General features: G+C 40.2%; 1 protein-coding gene across 1 annotated transcript in view; it reads left to right on the top strand.

The window, feature by feature from the left end:
- Positions 1-24,100, top strand: part of VWA8 (von Willebrand factor A domain containing 8) — a 1,436,595-nt gene that overhangs the window by 976,361 nt on the left and 436,134 nt on the right. The gene's annotated exons all lie outside the window — the stretch shown is intronic.

The following is a 24,100-nucleotide window of genomic DNA, read 5'->3' as shown; positions in this document are numbered from 1 at the left end:
TAACTTGAAATGTGTCAAGCCTTACCAGACTTGCCAATAGAGGAGAGCACTAAAGGAATACATTTTGTTTAAGGGGATTGTCCACTGCAGGTCAAGAATTTAACATGTAGATTTTATTTCCATTGAATTCCATAGTGACTACTAAACTATGTATGACCTGCAAGTTCCTTTGTAATGAAGAGTACGTATTTGTATGCCGTTAGACATGTTGCTAACTAAAATAATAAATACATAGCTATCTATCATATATATATATATATATATATATATATATATATCTACGGGATAATATTGGTCTTTAAAGAACCTTGCACATAATTATTTCTCTTGTGCATAATATAGCTGCAATTGTAAATGATAAAAAAAAATTGTTCTAAATAAAAACGACGAGAACATCTTACATACCTAGTCATTAGGTGCTTACTGGCTGATTGGGACAACTACTTCTTTTCCTGATGGCTTCAGCCCTCATTCTCTTTAGATCAGGCTATCAATGCTTAACAGGCACACTCTGCAGGGCTTGGGTACAGGAGAAGGATACCAGTGCTTGGTACCGGAACAGGATACCGATGCTTGGCAGGTGCCCTCTGCAGGGCAAGGTACTGAAGCAGGATACCAGTGCTTAACAGGCGCCTCCGCAGGGCTTGGGTACAGGAGCAGGATACTGATGCTTGGCAGATGCCCTCTGCAAGCCTAAGGTACTGGAACAGGATACCAGTCTTTAACAGGCGCCCTCTGCAAAGCTTGGGTACAGGAGTAGGATACCAGTGCTTGATAGATGCATTCTGCAGGTATAGGGTACTGGAATAGGATACCAGTGCTTGGCAGGTGACACTGAATATACCAGAAGCTGTGACAGGCTGGAAACAAGAGAATAATCTGAAGACAAGCCGAAGATCAGATACCTATGAGCAGCCTGATCAGTCACCAATCACAGGGAGAATCTGGAAGAGAAGTCAGAAAACAAGCCAAGTTCAGTATTCCAGGGAAGCAATCCAATCCGTCATCAAACACAGGGGAGATCCAAAAGAGCAGTCAGGAGACAAGCCGATGTTCTGTCAATTGTTGCTACTCGTCAAAATTTGCTACCTCTATCTCTGCACATGTGTGCAGTTACATTAAAAACATATATGGAATACGGTGACGGAAGTGCCAGCATGCACAGTGATAGAGGTAGCAAAATTCAACGGGGTGGAAAATTCCTCACTGTATTCCTCACATTTTTCTTTTACACGCTAACTGCTCTTGCACGCAATGGATTTCACAGTTCAAGGACCCCTTCTTGTGTTAGTGGTTACGTGTTGAGCAAAGTGCGCCCATAATTCCCAGTGTGTGGGCAGCAATTAATTGTATGGTATATGTATTTAATAGCATTTTAATTACTATGTCTAAATCACATTATGACATAAAGCAAGCACCCATTATAATGTAGTGTGTTACTGCAGCGGTCTAGCTGTTTTCAGTGCAGTAACTGTGAATTCCTCTTGTGCATGCGAATGCTCTGTTAGAGTGTCAAAACAAATGTGAGGAATGCGGATAGTAAATTATGTCTCCATTGAATTTCGCTACCTCTTTTACTGCTCATGTGCTCACTTACATCACTGCATAACACACGTTTCTTTCATGTAATTGGCAAGACTGCATGAGCTAGTGACGTATGGGATATACAATCCTATCAGGAGGGGCAAAGTTCCCCAAACCTCAAAAAGCCTATAAATACACCCCTCACCACACCCACAATACAGTTTTACAAACTTTGCCTCCTATGGAGGTGGTGAAGTAAGTTTGTGCTTGATTTTTATGTTTTCTTCTATGATAAGCGCTTCTAAGCATTCTGAAGCCCAATTCCTCTCTTAGGCCTAGATTTGGAGTTCGGCTGTAAAAGGGCTGTTAACGCTCCGCGGGCTTTTTTCTGGCCGCACCATAAATTTAACTCTGGTATCGAGAGTTTAAACAAATGCTGCGTTAGGCTCCAAAAAAGGAGCGTAGAGCATTTTTACCGCAAATGCAACTCTCGATACCAGAGTTGCTTACGGACGCGGCCGGCCTCAAAAACGTGCTTGTGCACGATTCTCCCATAGGAAACAATGGGGCTGTTTGAGCTGAAAAAAAAACTAACACCTGCAAAAAAGCAGCGTTCAGCTCCTAACGCAGCCCCATTGTTTCCTATGGGGAAACACTTCCTACGTCTGCACCTAACACTCTAACATGTACCCTGAGTCTAAACACCCCTAACCTTACACTTATTAACCCCTAATCTGCCGCCCCCGCTATCGCTGACACCTGCATATTTTTTTTAACCCCTAATCTGCCGCTCCGTAAACCGCCGCAACCTACGTTATCCCTATGTACCCCTAATCTGCTGCCCCTAACACCGCCGACCCCTATATTATATTTATTAACCCCTAATCTGCCACCCCCAACGTCGCCTCCACCTGCCTACACTTATTAACTCCTAATCTGCCGAGCGGACCTGAGTGCTACTATAATAAAGTTATTAACCCCTAATCCGCCTCACTAACCCTATCATAAATAGTATTAACCCCTAATCTGCCCTCCCTAACATCGCCGACACCTACCTTCAATTATTAACCCCTAATCTGCCGAGCGGACCTCACCGCTACTATAATAAATGTATTAACCCCTAAAGCTAAGTCTAACCCTAATACTAACACCCCCCTAAGTTAAATATAATTTACATCTAACGAAATAAATTAACTCTTATTAAATAACTTATTCCTATTTAAAGCTAAATACTTACCTGTAAAATAAATCCTAATATAGCTACAATATAAATTATAATTATATTATAGCTATTTTAGGATTAATATTTATTTTACAGGCAACTTTTTAATTATTTTAACCAGGTACAATAGCTATTAAATAGTTAAGAACTATTTAATAGTTACCTAGTTAAAATAATAACAAATTTACCTGTAAAATAAATCCTAACCTAAGATATAATTAAATCTAACACTACCCTATCAATAAATTAATTAAATAAACTACCTACAATTACCTACAATTAACCTAACACTACACTATCAATACATTAATTAAATACAATTGCTACAAATAAATACAATTAAATTAACTAGCTAAAGTACAAAAAATAAAAAAGAACTAAGTTACAAAAAATAATAAAATATTTACAAACATAAGAAAAATATTACAACAATTTTAAACTAATTACACCTACTCTAAGCCCCCTAATAAAATAACAAAGACCCCCAAAATAAAAAATTCCCTACCCTATTCTAAATTAAAAAAGTTACAAGCTCTTTTACCTTACCAGCCCTGAACAGGGCCCTTTGCGGGGCATGCCCCAAGAAATTCAGCTCTTTTGCCTGTAAAAAAAAACATACAATACCCCCCCCCCCAACATTACAACCCACCACCCACATACCCCTAATCTAACCCAAACCCCCCTTAAATAAACCTAACACTAAGCCCCTGAAGATCTTCCTACCTTGTCTTCACCATACCAGGTTCACCGATCCGTCCTGGCTCCAACATCTTCATCTAACCCAAGCGGGGGTTGGCGATCCATCATCCGGTGCTGAAGAGGTCCAGAAGAGGCTCCAAAGTCTTCCTCCTATCCGGCAAGAAGAGGACATCCGGACCGGCAAACATCTTCTCCAAGCGGCATCTTCAATCTTCTTCCATCCGGTGCGGAGCGGGTCCATCTTGAAGCAGGCGACGCGGATCCATCCTCTTCTTCTGTTGTCTCCCGACGAATGACGGTTCCTTTAAGGGACGTCATCCAAGATGGCGTCCCTCGAATTCCGATTGGCTGATAGGATTCTATCAGCCAATCGGAATTAAGGTAGGAATTTTCTGATTGGCTGATGGAATCAGCCAATCAGAATCAAGTTCAATCCGATTGGCTGATCCAATCAGCCAATCAGATTGAGCTCGCATTCTATTGGCTGTTCCGATCAGCCAATAGAAGGCGAGCTCAATCTGATTGGCTGATTGGATCAGCCAATCGGATTGAACTTGATTCTGATTGGCTGATTCCATCAGCCAATCAGAAAATTCCTACCTTAATTCCGATTGGCTGATAGAATCCGATCAGCCAATCGGAATTCGAGGGACGCCATCTTGGATGACGTCCCTTAAAGGAACCGTCATTCGTCGGGAGACAACGGAAGAAGAGGATGGATCCGCGTCGCCTGCTTCAAGATGGACCCGCTCCGCACCGGATGGAAGAAGATTGAAGATGCCGCTTGGAGAAGATGTTTGCCGGTCCGGATGTCCTCTTCTTGCCGGATAGGAGGAAGACTTTGGAGCCTCTTCTGGACCTCTTCAGCACCGGATGATGGATCGCCAACCCCCGCTTGGGTTGGATGAAGATGTTGGAGCCAGGACGGATCGGTGAACCTGGTATGGTGAAGACAAGGTAGGAAGATCTTCAGGGGCTTAGTGTTAGGTTTATTTAAGGGGGGTTTGGGTTAGATTAGGGGTATGTGGGTGGTGGGTTGTAATGTTGGGGGGGGGGTATTGTATGTTTTTTTTTACAGGCAAAAGAGCTGAATTTCTTGGGGCATGCCCCGCAAAGGGCCCTGTTCAGGGCTGGTAAGGTAAAAGAGCTTGTAACTTTTTTAATTTAGAATAGGGTAGGGAATTTTTTATTTTGGGGGTCTTTGTTATTTTATTAGGGGGCTTAGAGTAGGTGTAATTAGTTTAAAATTGTTGTAATATTTTTCTTATGTTTGTAAATATTTTATTATTTTTTGTAACTTAGTTCTTTTTTATTTTTTGTACTTTAGCTAGTTTATTTAATTGTATTTATTTGTAGATATTGTATTTAATTAATGTATTGATAGTGTAGTGTTAGGTTAATTGTAGGTAATTGTAGGTAGTTTATTTAATTAATTTATTGATAGGGTAGTGTTAGATTTAATTATATCTTAGGTTAGGATTTATTTTACAGGTAAATTTGTTATTATTTTAACTAGGTAACTATTAAATAGTTCTTAACTATTTAATAGCTATTGTACCTGGTTAAAATAATTAAAAAGTTGCCTGTAAAATAAATATTAATCCTAAAATAGCTATAATATAATTATAATTTATATTGTAGCTATATTAGGATTTATTTTACAGGTAAGTATTTAGCTTTAAATAGGAATCATTTATTTAATAAGAGTTAATTAATTTCGTTAGATGTAAATTATATTTAACTTAGGGGGGTGTTAGTGTTAGGGTTAGACTTAGCTTTAGGGGTTAATCAATTTATTAGAATAGCGGTGAGCTCCGGTCGTCAGATTAGGGGTTAATAATTGAAGTTAGGTGTCGGCGATGTTAGGGAGGGCAGATTAGGGGTTAATACTATTTATGATAGGGTTAGTGAGGCGGGTTAGGGGTTAATAACTTTATTATAGTAGCGCTCAGGTCCGCTCGGCAGATTAGGGGTTAATAAGTGTAGGCAGGTGTCGGCGACGTTGAGGGGGGCAGATTAGGGGTTAATAAATATAATATAGGGGTCGGCGGTGTTAGGGGTAGCAGATTAGTGGTACATAGGGATAACGTAGGTGGCGGCGCTTTGCGGTCGGAAGATTAGGGGTTAATTATTTTAAGTAGCTGGCGGCGACGTTGTGGGGGGCAGGTTAGGGGTTAATAAATGTAATACAGGGGTCGGCGGGGTTAGGGGCAGCAGATTAGGGGTACATAAGTATAACGTAGGTGGCGGTCGGCAGATTAGGGGTTAAAAATTTTAATTGAGTGGCGGCGATGTGGGGGGAGCTCGGTTTAGGGGTACATAGGTAGTTTATGGGTGTTAGTGTACTTTAGGGTACAGTAGTTAAGAGCTTTATGAACCGGCGTTAGCCAGAAAGCTCTTAACTCCTGCTATTTTCAGGCGGCTGGAATTTTGTCGTTAGAGCTCTAACGCTCACTTCAGAAACGACTCTAAATACCGGCGTTAGAAAGATCCCATTGAAAAGATAGGATACGCAAATGGCGTAGGGGGATCTGCGGTATTGAAAAGTCGCGGCTGAAAAGTGAGCGTTAGACCCTTTAATCACTGACTCCAAATACCAGCGGGCGGCCAAAACCAGCGTTAGGAGCCTCTAACGCTGGTTTTGACGGCTACCGCCGAACTCCAAACCTAGGCCAGAGTTTTTTCAGAGGGATGTGAAGAAAGTATCGCCTATTGATTTTATGGTTTCCCTTGCGGGAAATCTTTCCAAGGGTTCTCTGTTATCGGTCGTAGGGATTCATCTCCTACCTCCCTTTTCAGATTGACGATACACTCTTATATACCATTAGCTCTGCTGATAGTTTTCAGTACTGGTTTGGATATTTGCTATATGTGGATGGGTGTCTTTCGGTAATTATGTATCAATATTTAAGACACTCTCAGCTATGATTTGGCACTTTATGTATTAATATAAAGTTTTAAATATATGTATTTTACTTATATTTGCCATGAGTCAGGTCTATGTATATTTCCCTTTGCAGTCTAAACAGTTTCAGTATAGGAATCATGTTTGGGAAGTTTATTTAAACTTTTTTCTTACCGGGGGTTCAGTCTTTTTAAATTTGACTTTCATTTTTTCGCGGACAAATCTAGGCTCGCAAAATGCTGTTTTTATTGCGTCATTTTTGGCACAACATTTTTTGGCGCAAAGTTGCACCTTAGATGGTGCAAATTTCGTCATTTCCTAGTTGTTTTGGCGCAAAATCACGTTTGTTATGACGCGATTTGTGTCATTTCCTGGTGTTAGTTTTGCGCCAAATTTTTTTAACTTCTTTTTGCATCATTCTTGGCGCCAAATTTTTGTTATTTTACCCCTATTGCCTGCTTTTGTTTTTCTCTACTGAAACTGTTACATTGTGGAAATTGAATGTTTTGCCTAATGTTATTTTTCTTTTTCTGTTACATTTTGCGAGATGTCTCATTCTGATCCTGACTCTGATGTTACTGTAGAAACTATGATGCCCTGGAACACAATTCTACAAAGCTAAGTGTCTTCTTTTTTTATTTTTTAAGCTGTTGTTATTTCTTCAGCTCAATTTTGTGGCATTTATTTATGTTGTTTTATGCTAGCAATGTTTCTACATGTACAATAACATTTACTGTTTTTTTACATATTCAGTTCATGTACTTGATTTCATCTGCAAACATCACATGTTGTTGCTTATATCATAAAAGGTTATGACTGCTATTATGCCTTTAAGTAAACTTACCAGGTCTTTTCAAAATTGTTAAGATTTCATTAATTTTGTTCTGACCGACAGCATATTTAACTTTATTCTACTGATGAAGGTTTCTTTGGCTCAAAGGATCCTGTATCAGACAGTTTGTTAAAATTCTCCTTATATTTCATTTGAACATTTTTTGTTCTTTGTTAAGGAAATTTTTCTATTTATAGCTTTTAGGAGTCTAGTCCTCCTATTAACCATCGGCTAGATTACGAGTTTTGCGTTATGAGGGATAAAGCCTCATAACACTGCTTTCTCACTACCACTGCTATTACGAGTCTTGTAGGTATTGCTGTACCGCACACTTTTTTGGCCGTCACGCACTGTAACTACCGCACTTTTTAAAAAGTCCTTTTTCAATGGGACTTCTATAGCGCCGTTATTACGAGTTTGCCTGTCCGCCCAGAAAGTGAGCGGTACAGCCCATAACTACAAGATCCGTACCGTAAACTGAAAGTCAGTAGTTATGGTTTTTACGTTACAAAGCTGTACCATAAAACTCATAACTAAAGTGTCACAAAGTACACTAACACCCATAAACTACCTATTAACCCCTAAACCGATGCCCTCCCGTATCGCAAACACTAAAATAAATTTATTAACCACTATAATAAACATATTAACCCCTAAACCGCTGCACTTCCGCATCGCAAACACTAGTTAAATATTATTAACCCCTAATCTGCTGTCCCTAACATCGCCGCAACCTACATTACTGTTATTAACCCCTAATCTGCTGCCCCCAAAATCGCCACCACCTAATTACACTTATTAACCCCTAATCTGCTGCCCCCAATGTCTCCACCACTATACTAAAGTTATTAACCCCTAAACCTCTGGCCTCCCACATCACTAACACTAAATAAAAATATTAACCCCTAAACCTAACCCTAAATCTAACCCTAACACCCCTAACTTTAATATAATTAAAATAAATCTAAATACAAATTACTATTATTACCTAAATAATACCTATACAATATTATAATACCTATAAATAATAATATTTAAGACTAAATACTTACCTGTAAAATAATCCCTAAGCTTGCTACTATATAACTAATAGTTACATTGTAGCAATCTTAGGTTTTATTTTTATTTCAGGGGTAAGTTTGAATTTATTTTAACTAGGTAGACTAGTTAGTAAATAGTTATTAACTATTTACTAGCTACCTAGTTAAAATAAATACAAAGTTACCTGTAAAATAAAACATAACCTATCTTACACTAACACCTAACATTACACTAAAATTAACTAAATTACATTAATTAAATACAATTAACTAAATTACAAAAAATAAAAAATAAACACTAAATTGCACAAAATAAAAAAAAAAGATCAAATATTTAAACTAATTACACCTAATCTAATAGCCCTATCAAAATAAAAAAGCCCCCCCAAAATAAAAATAAAAACCTAGCCTACACTAAACTGCCAATGGCCCTTAAAAGGGGCTTTTGCGGGGCATTGCCCCAAAGAAATTAACTGTTTCAAATAAATCTTAGTCAAGAACATTGCTCTAGTTGCGATCCTGTTAAATAAACCTTCAAAATTAACAGACATGGACATATTGTATCTCTTTTTTAAATATAATCTAGATATGTGGTAACTACTTAACCGGCCACTTTTGGACCAACTGATATACTAAAATCATGTAAAATGGTAGCTACCTTGGGGCCACTCTTGGGCCACGTGGTATAATTTATAACTTGAGTAGTATGTTGAGTCTATAGCCACTTTTGGGCTTAGTATAGCAAAAAACAATAAATATATATATAACAACAACAGATTATGTAAAATGCTTCAACACAAATAGGTAAAATGAGTTTCTGGTTTAACATGATATCCGTGTTAATCACTAAACTCCACCCCACTAGTTCTGTAGACTTTAGTATTAACAGACCCTTTTCTTCTATTTGTCAAACCTGTGGAGACTGAAGATGTTGTTATTTGCACAAAACATAAGAGGATGGTCCACTACAGAGTACAGATATATACAAATAAATTCTATTAATTGGCATCTCAACTGAACTTTTCTAGGTCTTATTAATATATAAGATAGACCTCCTTATGCATGATATACAATGTGGATGCCATGCCACCTCGGCCGCCGGCAGCACAGCAAAAAATTAAACAAGAAGAGGGACACTGTAAAATTACTTATATACTCAATACCCATTGACAATTCAATTTGATTATAAGAACTGGAGACCCCTTAAACCTTTGATTGTTGCTATACTGGCGAACATGTAATAAGAGTAAATGTAATCTATCTAGACAATTACAAGTAAATACATCACTAATGCCTGAAATGGTGCAAGCGATACATGTGATTGGGGATATAGCTTTGAAATGTAATAAGACAGTCTCCCCAGCTTCCGGCTCAATTGCCTTGATAAGGGTATAGTTAGAGTCTAAATACACGGATTTCAGGAGGAGTAAATTGTCCTCAAAGAGTAAGGTGACATGTCTTGTAGCCAGATGGTAGTGGAATGGGTAGCAGTTCATGTCCGCAACTTACATTAGAGTTCCCACAATATACGTACTGCGGATGTCTGTCAGCAGGGGCAAATTCATTAACCCACTCTTACCTTTGTGATCTTAGTGTAGGCCGTGTCAACTAGGCCACTCAGTGGATGGTGTGGCGCACAAATAGCGGACCACAGCATATTCAATGAGGCCGCTCTGTAGATGCCAGTAATGCCCCTGGTGGAATCAAGCTGCACCGCAAACTGTCCCCCTCTCAGGTCCCATCTGTCAGGCTGTAGGGTCTTCTTAACGACAACTGGGATGAGGAAGATCCTGTTTTTGAGACCTCCATTTAGTAAGGGAGTATGCGCTTCTCGTGTTTCAGGTTGTTGCACAACAGCAGTGTTGGTGAGATCGGCTCTCATATCCACGGTGGCTGTGATCCGTTCGAGGTGAGAGTCTCCCCCTAGATCTATATAGACTCCTGTAGCTAGCAAGACCGAGGAAGTTTCCACTGCAGCATCCCCCGTACTGGGTGGATAGGGGGCAAGTAGAGGCTCGGTCGATGGCAGTGTCCTTTTTATGAAGGGTCTGCAAATATCTCTCAATGAGTCCCATTCCTCCCTTATCTCTGTCCTAAGTTTTGAGAAGTGAGCGTCCGGAAGTGTTCCAACTTCTTGTAGAGAAAGTTGAACCTCCGCCATTTTAAAGGAGCTTCAAGCCAGCAGACAAAGCTGATATGTCAGATGCTTTATTTAAAGTGCTCTGATGAGGGTGGAAGTAGCACAATTCTCAAGTAAAGTCAACTTTACACGTTTCAGCCTAGATAGTGTGTAGGGTGAAGTAGTGAGTAAATTATAGATAAAGAAACTTGTAGCAGCATTACTTGTCTGCTCAGTAACCCGGTTACCCGGGGGGGGGGGGGGTATTATGTTGCAGCCTAAGCACCATAAGTTGTAGACCACGCTTTGGTGCCCTGCAGGTTTTACATTCCGTAGAGTTACAGCTTGTATAATTTGTGCAGGACCACTTCAGACCATAACCGCTGTCCCATTCAGGTCTGTAGGCAATTTAAGCGATCTTAGATACCACATGGCCACTCTCCATGTTGCTGTGCTGAAAGGCATAGGCTGGGTGTCCGATCCCAGGGCAGAAATCCATACTCTAGTAGTGGTGGGCAATACAGTTCAGGCTGTGAATGTTTTCAAATAAAGATTATTCATATAGATGCTGTAAAAACCCAATTATTAAGGCTTAAAGCCAGGAGCCCAGAGACCACACGTCCAGCCGCTTCAGCTATCGGCTCCGCCCCCCCCATTGGGTGGGTTTTATTTTTAGATTAGGGACTTTGGGCACAGAAAAAGAGTTAAATGCCCTTTTAAGGACAATGCCCATCCAAATGCCCTTTTTCAGGGCAATGGGGAGCTTAGGTTTTTTAGGTAGGTTTTGTTTGGGGGGGTTGGTTGTGTGGGTGGTGGGATTTACTGTTGGGGTTTGTTTGTATTTTTTTTACAGGTAAAAGAGCTGATTTCTTTGGGTCAATGACTCGCAAAAGGCCCTGTTAAGGGCCATTGGCAGTTTAGTGTAGGCTAGGTTTTTTTTTTATTTTTTTTTATTTAACATTTTTTATTTGATTTGAAAAAATAAAAGTGACAATTGGGGGCACGCAGGACCCCTGTTCCAAAAGATACAAACAAGGAATTCGGACACGCAGGTCGAAAATAATACACAAACTGAAAAAGGTACTATGTATAAAGCTTGTAGGACCCTTGAAGCAAGAAACAAAAACAATAAATGAAATAAATCAATAGATGAGTCCCCAAGGGTCCAAACAGGAGCAGATAATTTCCCTGAAGTGTGTAGATAAACAAGCTATGTAGTCATATTTCCCTACTCGGGTAATAAACAAGTTAAGACTAGTCATTGGGGAAACTAATACTGCTTTGGGATGGGAAAATCTGCGGCGATAATAGCTCGCCTGTTTTGAACCCTGGAATGGGTTCTATAGATAAAGGAGCGGGGGGGGGGGGGGGGGTGGGCTGGTACGGGATACCTAATTCAAATAACATAAAAATGAAGATGACTGAGTATGGCACGTTGCAAGGGTAGTAGTTGAGCCTATAACCTCTTTTATAATAGAATGAGCCTTAGACTATTATGGGTTGCTAAAACTTGGGCCTCCTCCATGGACAACATGGGGCCTCGCTGCATATCATCACTATGCTGAACAGATTGAACAGATTGAGCCTACAACTATCCTGTGGAAATAGGTTATCTTACTATTAATATGTCATCCGACTTCAGGAAGGGTTCCCATGTTAATGGGAATCAAAATCTTCAGGATCGCTACCTCACACTTGGCTAGATTTTGAGTTTTGTCGGTAACGACCCGCGTAGCTAACGCTGGCTTTTTTCTGGCCGCACCTTTAAAATAACTCTGGTATTGAGAGTCCATAGAATGTCAGCGTTAGGCTCCAAAAAAGGAGCGTAGAGCATATTTAACGCAACTGCAACTCTCGATACCAGAGTTGCTTACGGACGCGGCCAGCCTCAAAAACGTGCTCGTGCACGATTCCCCCATAGGAAACAATGGGGCTGTTTGAGCTGAAAAAAAACCTAACACCTGCAAAAAAGCCACGTTCAGCTCCTAACGCAGCCCCATTGTTTGCTATGGGGAAAAACTTCCTACGTCTGCACCTAACACCCTAACATGTACCCCGAGTCTAAACACCCCTAACCTTACACTTATTAACCCCTAATCTGCCGCCCCCGCTATCGCTGACCCCTGCATATTATTTTAACCCCTAATCTGCCGCTCCGTAAACTGCCGCTACTTACATTATCCCTATGTACCCCTAATCTGCTGCCCCTAACACCGCCGACCCCTATATTATATTTATTAACCCCTAATCTGCCCCCACAACGTCGCCTCCACCTGCCTACACTTATTAACCCCTAATCTGCCGACCGGACCGGACCGCACCGCTATTATTATAAAGTTATTAACCCCTAATCCGCCTCACTAACCCTATAATAAATAGTATTAACCCCTAATCTGCCCTCCCTAACATCGCCGACACCTAACTTCAATTATTAACCCCTAATCTGCTGACTGGAGCTCACCGCTATTCTAATAAATGTATTAACCCCTAAAGCTAAGTCTAACCCTAACACTAACACCCCCCTAAGTTAAATATAATTTTAATCTAACGAAATTAATTAACTCTTATTAAATAAATTATTCCTATTTAAAGCTAAATACTTACCTGTAAAATAAATCCTAATATAGCTACAACATAAATTATAATTATATTATAGCTATTTTAGGATTAATATTTATTTTACAGGTAACTTTGTATTTATTTTAACCAGGTACAATAGCTATTAAATAGTTAAGAACTATTTAATAGCTAAAATAGTTAAAATAATTACAAATTTACCTGTAAAATAAATCCTAACCTAAGTTACAATTAAACCTAACACTACACTATCAATAAATAAATTAAATACAATTCCTACAAATAAATACAATGAAATAAACTAACTAAAGTACAAAAAATAAAAAAGAACTGTTACAAAAAATAAAAAAATATTTACAAACATTAGAAATATATTACAACAATTTTAAACTAATTACACCTACTCTAAGCCCCCTAATAAAATAACAAAGCCCCCCAAAATAAAAAAAATGCCCTACCCTATTCTAAATTACTAAAGTTCAAAGCTCTTTTACCTTACCAGCCCTGAACAGGGCCCTTTGCGGGGCATGCCCCAAGAAGTTCAGCTCTTTTGCCTGTAAAAAAAAACATACAATACCCCCCCCAACATTACAACCCACCACCCACATACCCCTAATCTAACCCAAACCCCCCTTAAATAAACCTAACACTAAGCCCCTGAAGATCTCCCTACCTTGAGTCGTCTTCACCCAGCCGAGCCAAATTCTTCATCCAAGCGGAGCAAGAAGAGGTCCTCCATCCGGAAAGAAGTCTTCATCCAAGCGGGGCAGAAGAGGTCTTCCATCCGATTGAAGTCTTCATCCAAGCGGGATCTTCTATTGTCATCCATCCGGAGCGGAGCGGCAGCATCCTGAAGACCTCCGACGCGGAACATCCATCCTGGCCGACGACTGAACGACGATTGACGGTTCCTTTAAATGACGTCATCCAAGATGGCGTCCCTCGAATTCCGATTGGCTGATAGGATTCTATCAGCCAATCGGAATTAAGGTAGGAATATTCTGATTGGCTGATGGAATCAGCCAATCAGAATATTCCTACCTTAATTCCGATTGGCTGATAGAATCCTATCAGCCAATCGGAATTCGAGGGACGCCATCTTGGATGACGTCATTTAAAGGAACCGTCATTCGTCGTCTAGTCGTCGGTTGAAGAAGATGGGTCCGCGGTGGAGGTCTTCAAGATGGAGCCGGTCCTCATCGGATGAAGATAGAAGATGCCGCTTGGAAGATGATGGTTGCCGGTCCGGATCTACTCTTCTTCCCGGATAGGATGAAGACTTTGGAGCCTCTTCTGGACTTCTTCAGCCGTCGGATGATGGATGTCTAGCCCCCGCTTGGGCTTAGATGAAGATTTTGGAGCCAGGACCGATCGGTGATACCCGGTGAGGCGAAGATAAGGTAGGAAGATCTTCAGGGGCTTAGTGTTAGGTTTATTTAAGGGGGGTTTGGGTTAGATTAGGGGTATGTGGGTGGTGGGTTGTAATGTTGGGGGGGGGTATTGTATTTTTTTTTTTACAGGCAAAAGAGCTGAACTTCTTGGGGTATGCCCCGCAAAGGGCCCTGTTCAGGGCTGGTAAGGTAAAAGAGCTTTGAACTTTAGTAATCTAGAATAGGGTAGGACATTTTTTTATTTTGGGGGGCTTTGTTATTTTATTAGGGGGCTTAGAGTAGGTGTAATTAGTTTAAAATTGTTGTAATATTTTTCTTATGTTTGTAAATATTTTTTTATTTTTTGTAACTTAGTTCTTTTTTATTTTTTGTACTTTAGTTAGTTTATTTCATTGTAGTTATTTGTAGGTATTGTATTTAATTAATTTATTGATAGTGTAGTGTTAGGTTTAATTGTAGGTAATTGTAGGTATTTTATTTAATTAATTTATTGATAGTGTAGTGTTAGGTTTAATTGTAACTTAGGTTAGGATTTATTTTACAGGTAATTTTGTAATTATTTTAACTATTTTAGCTATTAAATAGTTCTTAACTATTTAATAGCTATTGTACCTGGTTAAAATAAATACAAAGTTACATGTAAAATAAATATTAATCCTAAAATAGCTATAATATCATTATAATTTATATTGTAGCTATATTAGGATTTATTTTACAGGTAAGTATTTAGCTTTAAATAGGAATAATTTATTTAATAAGAGTTAATTAATTTCGTTAGATTTAAATTATATTTAACTTAGGGGGTGTTAGTGTTAGGGTTAGACTTAGCTTTAGGGGTTAATACATTTATTAGAATAGCGGCGAGATTCGGTCGGCAGATTAGGGGTTAATAATTGAAGTTAGGTGTCGGCGATGTTAGGGAGGGCAGGTTAGGGGTTAATAAATATAATATAGGGGTCGGCGGTGTTAGGGGCAGCAGATTAGGGGTACATAAGGATAACGCAGGTGGCGGTCGACAGATTAGGGGTTAAAAAAATTTAATTGAGTTGCGGCGATGTGGGGGGACCTCGGTTTAGGGGTACATAGGTAGTTTATGGGTGTTAGTGTACTTTAGAGCACAGTAGTTAAGAGCTTTATGAACCGGCGTTAGCCCAGAAAGCTCTTAACTACTGACTTTTTTCTGCGGCTGGAGTTTTGTTGTTAGATTTCTAACGCTCACTTCAGACACGACTCTAAATACCGGAGTTAGAAAAATCCCATTGAAAAGTTGGGATACGCAATTGACGTAAGGGGATCTGCGGTATGGAAAAGTTGCGGCTGAAAAGTGAGCTTTAGACCCTTTTTTGACTGACTCCAAATACCGGAGGTAGCCTAAAACCAGCGTTAGGAGCCTCTAACGCTGGTTTTCACGGCTACCGCCAAACTCCAAATCTAGGCCACTGTGTAATGAAGACCTAATCTAATTGTGTGTATGTGAACAGATATATGGGTTAGACTACCTTAGTGTGAACTCCCTCAGGACCCTGGCCACTGGACCAGAAGGAAAAACACAAGCTATGTGGAAATTGACTCGGATCATAGTGACATGATAATGATGCATCAAAGTGTAATAATAACATATGATTGTCCCTGCTAGGGGCCCCCCTCAAACCCCCAGACCGGACGGATACATAACAAGGGTTTATCAGTACTATTGGATGCATTATAACGGTAACACACGCCCAATACGGTAATAAGATAACTGTTGCAACCTCCCCGACCCGGACCCACATAAAGATTTCCCTCCTGGGGCTCCCCACTAACCCACAGGAGAGGTGAAAAGACATGGCGTCTGCAACCAGCATCACATGAGCCATCAGTAACCATCGTAAAAGCAGCAAAACAGCGAGCTAAATTAATATTAAGATCCCACTACATAAATATCAAACCCCCCTTCTTGTGACTTTGTATTAGTCTCAATGGAGTTCCTTGCAGTAAGACAGCTGAGTGACCCAGATAATATAATTGAAGGTTTAGTTCTCATAATTTAGGACCCTTGGTACCAACAATGACATTTCATTATCAGACAATGTGAAAGGATGGGATACTCCCCCTCTTGAAAATAATATGCACATCCCCTAATCTAGTCTCCTAACACCTAAGCAAGCAGATGTGTAATAAATATCCCAACAGGAAGTTTAGGTAGAATCAATAGCCCCACCAATTTTATGACATAGGAGACTAGGTGACTCAGTATTCATAAAGGCAATAACTAACATAACAGTGGATTTGTACAGATAGAAAACAAAAATAGGAGATTCCAGATAGCCATTTCTGGCCAGGTTCAATAATTCTTATGCTAACTCACTATATACCAGCAACTTGGCATCATTTCCACAGTAAACTATGGAATCTTGAAAGCTAAAAGGAAATTCCTAAAGTAGCTTATGATACAGTGAGCTAGTATCAGGACAAATATTTGTGAACATTAATATACAACGTTTGTGCTTACAATAGTTAAATAGGTAACACCTATCTAAAGACTATCTGTATTCCCCAGCATCCATAAACTACAAGTATATTTACAATTACGGTATGCTATTAAGGTCTACAAGCCAGCACAAGCTCATTGTCAGGTAATACACAGCATGTAGTAAAGATCTCAAACTATCAGTGAATGGACTATGGCTAAGACAAATAAGTCATTGTACTTGAAAAGTGATAGTTCAGACCTGTGATCGTCATATACACTTGTCCCAAGAGTTCTAAAAAGTTTAATCATAACCACAAGTTTAAGGCCAAACCTGCAGCTATATCCAGTAAGATACAATAAGTCCATTTGGGAGGTATCCAATTTTTACAAAGGACTAGTACTTTGTTCTGAAGGGTGCAATCGTAATCAAAAGTTCAAAACTTAAGCCTACAGTTATGTCCAGTGAGAAGCCATGAGTCCGTTCTGGAGACAGCCTGAGTTTACAAAGGGCTAGTACTTTCACCCTACTCCAGTCTTATTATTAGGGCACCAGGCAGAAAAAACTACGGGACGCAGCCTTACCAGATCCAGAGGTAACAGTTCTTGTCTCATGTCGGTTGCTTCCCTCTTTGTGTCCACTCTCAGTTCCAAAGACAACTGTCGAGTAACCTCCGGCTTCCGCGTATAGCCCATGACACAGTCGGCTGCCTCAGGCTTGATCACAGGCGTCTGAGTGATCAGTTGTACTGCTGCATGGTCTCGATATGCAGCTCTGTTGTCTCGGCCTGCCTGTACCTTTACAGACAACCCACTGCGGGCCAAAGTAAATGAAGGTGCTTTCTTCTTAATGATCTCCCGATTTTTGGGGTCAGATACAACCCCCTTGCTGGGCCTCTGGGTGGGGAGCCTCTGTCTCCTGAATCCTTGTAGCGCAGTTGTTTTGTACACTGATATCCCACGCATGTGGGAGCCTATTACTGCGTTCACCACTTCCTCAACCCGGGCGAGTTGTGCAGACAAAAGTGCCTGAAGGGTCTTATACAACACATGTGCCATACTGTCGGTATTCAGGGAATGTTCCCCTTGCAATCGTTCACAATGTTATGCTCCAGGGTCGAGTGCCAATCTCACAAGGGCTCAGACTTTTGAATCGTTAGCTGCTGCACCCGTAGTAATGGCGTCCGGAGTTAGCTGCCTCATGACATTATCAAGGCCCTAGGAGTAAGTACCGCTCTCAAACTAGATTAAAAGTCATTTCACAAGAGCACAGTATAATCCTTGAAAACTTATAACTAAATAAAATAGTTAGGTAGCCTTAAAATCTCTGTTATGCCTTTTTAATGATCAAAAACAGCAGGAGCTCTGAATGTTGATGTCTAGTCACTTCAGCGGTCGGCTCCGCCCCCCGGCTAGGTTTTTTTTTATTTTGGAGGGGCTTTTTTTATTTTGATAGGGCTATTAGATTAGGTGTAATTAGTTTAAATATTTGATCATTTCTTTTTTATTTTGTGTAATTTAGTGTTTATTTTTTTTTGTAATTTAGTTAATTGTATTTAATTAATGTAATTTAGTTAATTTTAGTGTAATGTTAGGTGTCAGTGTAACTTAGGTTTGGTTTTATTTTAACTAGATAGTTAGTAAATAGTTAATAACTATTTACTAACTAGTCTACCTAGTTAAAATAAATACAAACTTAGCCGTGAAATAAAAATAAAACCTAAGATAGCTACAATGTAACTATTAGGGTTTATTTTATAGATAAGTATTTAGTTTTAAATAGGAATTATTTAGGTAATAATAGTAAGTTTTATTTAGATTAATTTTTTTTAATTATATTAAAGTTAGGAGGGTTAGGGTTAGGTTTAGGGGTTAATATATTTATTTAGTGTTAGTAATGTGGGAGGCCAGAGGTTTAGGGGTTAATAAACTAGCATAGTGGCGGCGGCGACGTTGGGGGCAGCATATTAGGGGTTAATAAATTTATGTAGGTGGCGATGATATTGGGGGCAGCAGATTAGGGGTTAATAAATTTATGTAGGTGGCGACGACATTGGGGGGAAGCAGATTAGGGTTAATAAGTGTAATGTAGGTGTCGGGGTGGCAGATTAAGGGTTAATAAGTGTAATGTTGGTGTCGGGGGCGGCAGATTAAGGGTGTTTAGACTCTGGGTTTATGTTAGGGTGTTAGGTTTAAACATAAATTTTCTTTTCCCATAGGAACCAATGGGGCTGCGTTACGGAGCTTTACGCTCCTTTATTGCAGGTGTTAGGCTTTTTTTTCAGCCGGCTCTCCCCATTCATGTGGAAATTGTGCACAAGCACGTAAAACCAGCTCAAACAAGCGCTGGTATTTGTGTGCGGTATGGAGCTCAACGCTGCCATATTGCCCGCTAACACAGGTTTCTGGAAAACCTGTAATAGCAACGCTATTAAAGGTGAGAGGTGGAAATAACTTGCAAGTTATTACCGAGCTGCTCATAACGCAAAACTCGTAATCTGGCCGCATTTTAATAATCTTTTTCAAATCTGGATTTTAACATTTTTGCTTTTGAGGTTTTTTCCTATTTAATATACTATCTGTATTATATTCTAGAGAATGGTTATTCTGATTCCGTCTTGGGACTGTACTACTATTTCTAAGGAAATTGGTACTTGTTTTCAGGATTCTTTAGAATTTGAATATAACCTTAGTAGAGCATATTCACGTACTGTTTATATTTTTAGCTCAGCTTTATGACATTACTGTTCTCTCAACCTTTGTTGAACAGTTAGCATAAGCAGTTTCAGATTCTTAAGTATATAACCCTGTTTATTTACTTTAGATGTATTCATTTAAAGGGACAGTCAACACCAGAATTTTTGTTGTTTTAAAAGATAATCCCTTAATTACTAATTCCCCAGTTTTGCATAACCAAAACAGTTATAATTATACACGTTTTACCTCTGTAATTACCTTGTATCTAAGCCTCAGCAGACTGCCCCCGTATTTCAGTTCTTTTGACAGACTTGCATTTTAGCCAATCAGAGCTGTCTCCATGGTAAATTCACGTGCATGAGCTCAATGTTATCTATATGAAACACGTGAACTAATGCCCTCTAGTGGTGAAAAACGATCAAAATGCATTTAGATTAGAGGCGGCCTTCAAGGTCTCAGAAATTAGCATATGAACCTCCTAGGTTTAGCTTTCAACTAAGAATACCAAGAGAACAAAGCAAAATTGGTGATAAAAGTAAATTGGAAAGTTGTTTAAAATTACATGCCCTATTTGAAACATGAAATTTTTTTTGGACTAAACTGTCCCTTTAATTATGTTTACTATATCTATTATTATGATTTCAAATATATTTTATTATCTCTATCTTGTGAGGATAATAATTTGTTTGATTTCTATTATCTCCACTATTTCTGGAGGTTTAGAGTTTTTTCTGTCCTACTTTTAGTCCGGTGATGAAGATCAGTTGGTGAATGTCCTGACTACAAACGCTTGTTCTAGATCTAAGGGTCATAGATTCAGTTCCCGGCAGGGTTAATACAGCCCTTTGGCCTTTGAGGTCAATTTATTGTGTACCATTTATTTGGGTAATAATAACTACTGTTTTTATCAGCTGCTAATTTGGTTAACTCAGAGTGTAAGCACTGAAGAAGCATTTTTTTGTATCCTTCTTGGAGAAAAACGCTATATAATAACTAGTTATTAGACTGCATGAAGGTGTGGTTCTCAAACCAGTCCTTGTGGTCGGGGGCAGATTAAATTGTTTTTGGATGAACTCAGTCCAAATTCTTTATTATTCTTATGGTTTGAATAGATTTTTAGAATGAGACCTTCTATGGGAAGAATCTTTCTTTCTTAGTACACTGTGAATTTTTTTTCAGGAGTGATTTGGGCTTCTATTCAATTCTATTCTTTGTCCCTAAGAAGGAAAGTTTATTCAGTCCATTCTTGGATCTGAAGACTTTTATATTGTTTTGGTAGAGTCTCAACTTTTAAGTTGACGATTATAAGGACTATTATGCCTTTTTGTTAAGGTAATTTCATGTCTACTCCATTTTTCAGGATGTTTATCCTCATATTTTATTTAATTCAGACCACTTGTGGATTCTGAAATTTCCATTTTAAGCTTTACCAATTTGTCGCTTTTCCATTTGGTTTTGTGACAGCTTTATGAATCTTTTCAAAGGTTCTTGGTGCCCTTCTTCTGTCTTCAGACAGTAGGGTATCGTGGTGCTTCCCTATTTGGATGGTATCTTGATGTTAGCTTAAACTTTTCTTTTATTAAAGCCGGACAGATAGCTCAGCATGCTAATGCACTGTGGCTAAGCTCTGTAGCAACTTGAGGGTTGCAGGATCGATTTCCGGCGAGGTCCATTCAGCCTTCCGAGATTGATTAAATGAGCAGCGTCTTCAGTCCCTTACGGGTGATAAGACATGCTTTACAAGTACCCAATACATACATATGAAAGAGCAGTATTCAAATATATGGACTTTTTTTGTGTGGAATCCCTCATGAATCAACTAAGTTTTGTTTCTTCAAGACATGGTTAGAGGATTTAATTTACCTAAAAGTTTCATGATTCCTCAGTCAAGGGTCACTTCTTTTTGGGTTTCTAGATGGATTCTGTGTTCATGTCTTTGTCTTTATCGGACAAAAGGTAATTGTAAGTGGTGTTAGCCTGTCGAACTTACAGTCTATAAAAAAAATTTCAGTGGCTATGTTCATAGAAGTTTTAGGTCTCATAACTGCAGCGTCGGGCGTGGTTCCCTTTGCTCGTTTTTCATCTGAGATCTCTTTTTGCTTCGCATACTCAATCAATGATACAGGGATTGTTTTTAGATATCACAGTTGATATTTTAAAATCCTAACACTCTTCTCTCTGTTTTGGTGATTATTCTATCATCATTTTATTCAGGGGGCCTCCTTTTGTTCGTCCTTCCTGGACTGTATTCTTAATGGGTGCAAGTTTTACAGGTTGGGGAGCTGTCTGAGGGTCTTTTGAAAGCACAAGGGGTTTGGAAACTTCAAGAGTGTCAGGGTTTTTTCCCTGTTTTGTTTGCCATGTGCTGCTGGCAGCCATTTTACTCACCTCTCTTGCTGACTCTGGTGCATACTGTGTGATGCTGCTCATTTCCTGCACTTCCTTTTATGGCCAGGCTGGTGTACATCATCCGTGTGAGACAGGATGCAGTCTCAGAATTGTGATGTCATCACTTATTATTTAAAGGGCCTCTGTTCAGTATGCTCTGCCCTTGCGTTGTCTCAGAACTGTTTGTGAGAGCTCCTGTGTATTACCTGGCTGTCTGACATCCCTGCTGGTTCCTGATCCCTGGCTTGTTCCTGACTCTGCTGTTCTTCTTGTTCCTGATTCCGGCTCGTCTGACTACTCGCTTTGGCTCCTGACTCGGCTCGTCTGACTACCAGCTCTGGTTTTGATTCCTGGCTTGTTATTTGACTTGTGGACATTTTATTATTTTTTGCTATTAATAATGGTGTGATTATTTTTGCACTTCATCTCAGTCTGATTCCTAGTACCCTGACATTACACAAGGGCCATGAATCCTGATGGTGCTAATAATCCACCTTTACCTGCCATAATTTCCAGGATTGATGAACAGGATCACCGCTTGGATCAATTTGAACTAGCCCTGCAAACCCTGCTGACTCGCACTGCACATTTGTACCAAAGTGTCCCGCAAGTTATGGCTGCTCCTGTTTCCGCTGCTGCACCTAGTCCTACCAGGAGCATGTCCGGTTCTGCACCTCTACCTTTGCATTATGGAGGCAATCCTAATCAGTGCAGAGGGTTTTTGAACCAGGTGGGCATTTACTTTGAGATGTTACCTTAAGCGTTTCCCTCTGACAGAGCTAAGGTGGGATTTCTCATCTCGTTACTCTCTGACACAGCTCTTGCCTGGGCTAATCCCTTGTGGGAGACTAATAAACCTGTGATTTCAAATTACCCTGAATTTGTGGCCTCCTTTCGAAGGGTATTTGATGTTCCGGCTCGCTCCTCCTTTGCTGCTAAACGACTAATGTCCATTCAGCAAGGTACAAGATCTGTTGCTCAGTATGCCATTGAGTTTTGAACGCTTGCAGCAGAGGTAGGTTGGAACAATGAAGCCCTTGTTGCCGCCTTCTTTCATGGGCTCTCTGATGCGATTAAAGACGAAGTTGCTGCCAGAGATTTACTAGAAGATCTTGAGGCATTGGTGTCTTTTTTTATCCTAATTGACATCAGACTAAGTGAGAGGCCCTCTTTCAAGGAGCGCTTGCGGAAGCCTCTTGTTCCGTTATCTCCTACGTGTTCGTTCCCACCCATGCCTCCCTCTCCTCCCATGCTTCCTGGTCCCAAGTCCCCAGGTACTGCTGAGCCGATGCAGTTTGAATTCACGCGTCTGTCCGCGGCGGAGAGGGCCTTTAAGAGGAGGGAGGGGCTCTGCCTCTATTGTGGGTTACAGGGCCACCTTTTGAAGTCTTGTCCTACACGGCCGGGAAATGCTCACACCTAAGGTCCTGTCGGGGGCAGACCTTGGGTGGTTTATCCTCGTCCCCGGAACTGCTAAAGGAGAAACCTTTGGTCTTGGTTGTCCTTTCCTGGGTGGACTCCTCCATAGTCACCCAGGCTCTTGTTGACTCCGGTGCTGTGGGCTATTTCATTGACAGTGCTTTTGTATCAAAGCATTCCATTCCTGTTTTGCCTCGGTCAGTTCTGCTTGCTATTGAGGCCATTGATGGCAGGCCCCTTCAGCCCGCACTCGTTACTCACGAAACTGCTCTGTTATCCATGGCTGTTGGGGCTCTCCATTTTGAAACCCTCCAGTTCCAGGTGATAAACTCTCCATATTTTCCAGTTGTTCTGGGTTATCCCTGACTCCAAAAGCACAATCCCAGTCTCGACTGGCGCAGGTCCGAAATTTTGTCGTGGTCTCCACAATGTATTTCCACTTGTCTTCGGAAACTAGTTAAAGTCTTGTGCACTTCTTCGGTATCTCAATTGCCAAAGGAGTACCGAGAGTTCATAAACGTTTTTGACAAGGTGCGTGCCGGTACGTTGCTTCCTCACCGGTCTTGCGATTGTGCCATAGACCTGCAAACCGGAGCCATTCCTCCTCGGGGCCGGGTGTACCCTCTGTCTGTTGCAGAGAATTGTGCTATGGAGGAGTATGTTGCCGATGCTCTGTCGGGGGGATCATCCGCAAATCCTGGTCTCCTGCAGGGGCTGGCTTCTTCTTTGTGAAAAAAAAGGCTGGCGAGTTAAGACCATGCATCGATTATAGGGGTCTTAATCGTCTTACCATTAAGAATGCTTACCCTATTCCACTCATTACGGAACTCTTTGACCG

Source organism: Bombina bombina, chromosome 3 (assembly GCF_027579735.1).
Source record: "Bombina bombina isolate aBomBom1 chromosome 3, aBomBom1.pri, whole genome shotgun sequence".
NCBI classification, from domain to species: domain Eukaryota; kingdom Metazoa; phylum Chordata; class Amphibia; order Anura; family Bombinatoridae; genus Bombina; species Bombina bombina.
Note: the sequence above shows the minus strand (reverse complement) of the source record. Positions and strands in the feature narration are given on the sequence as shown.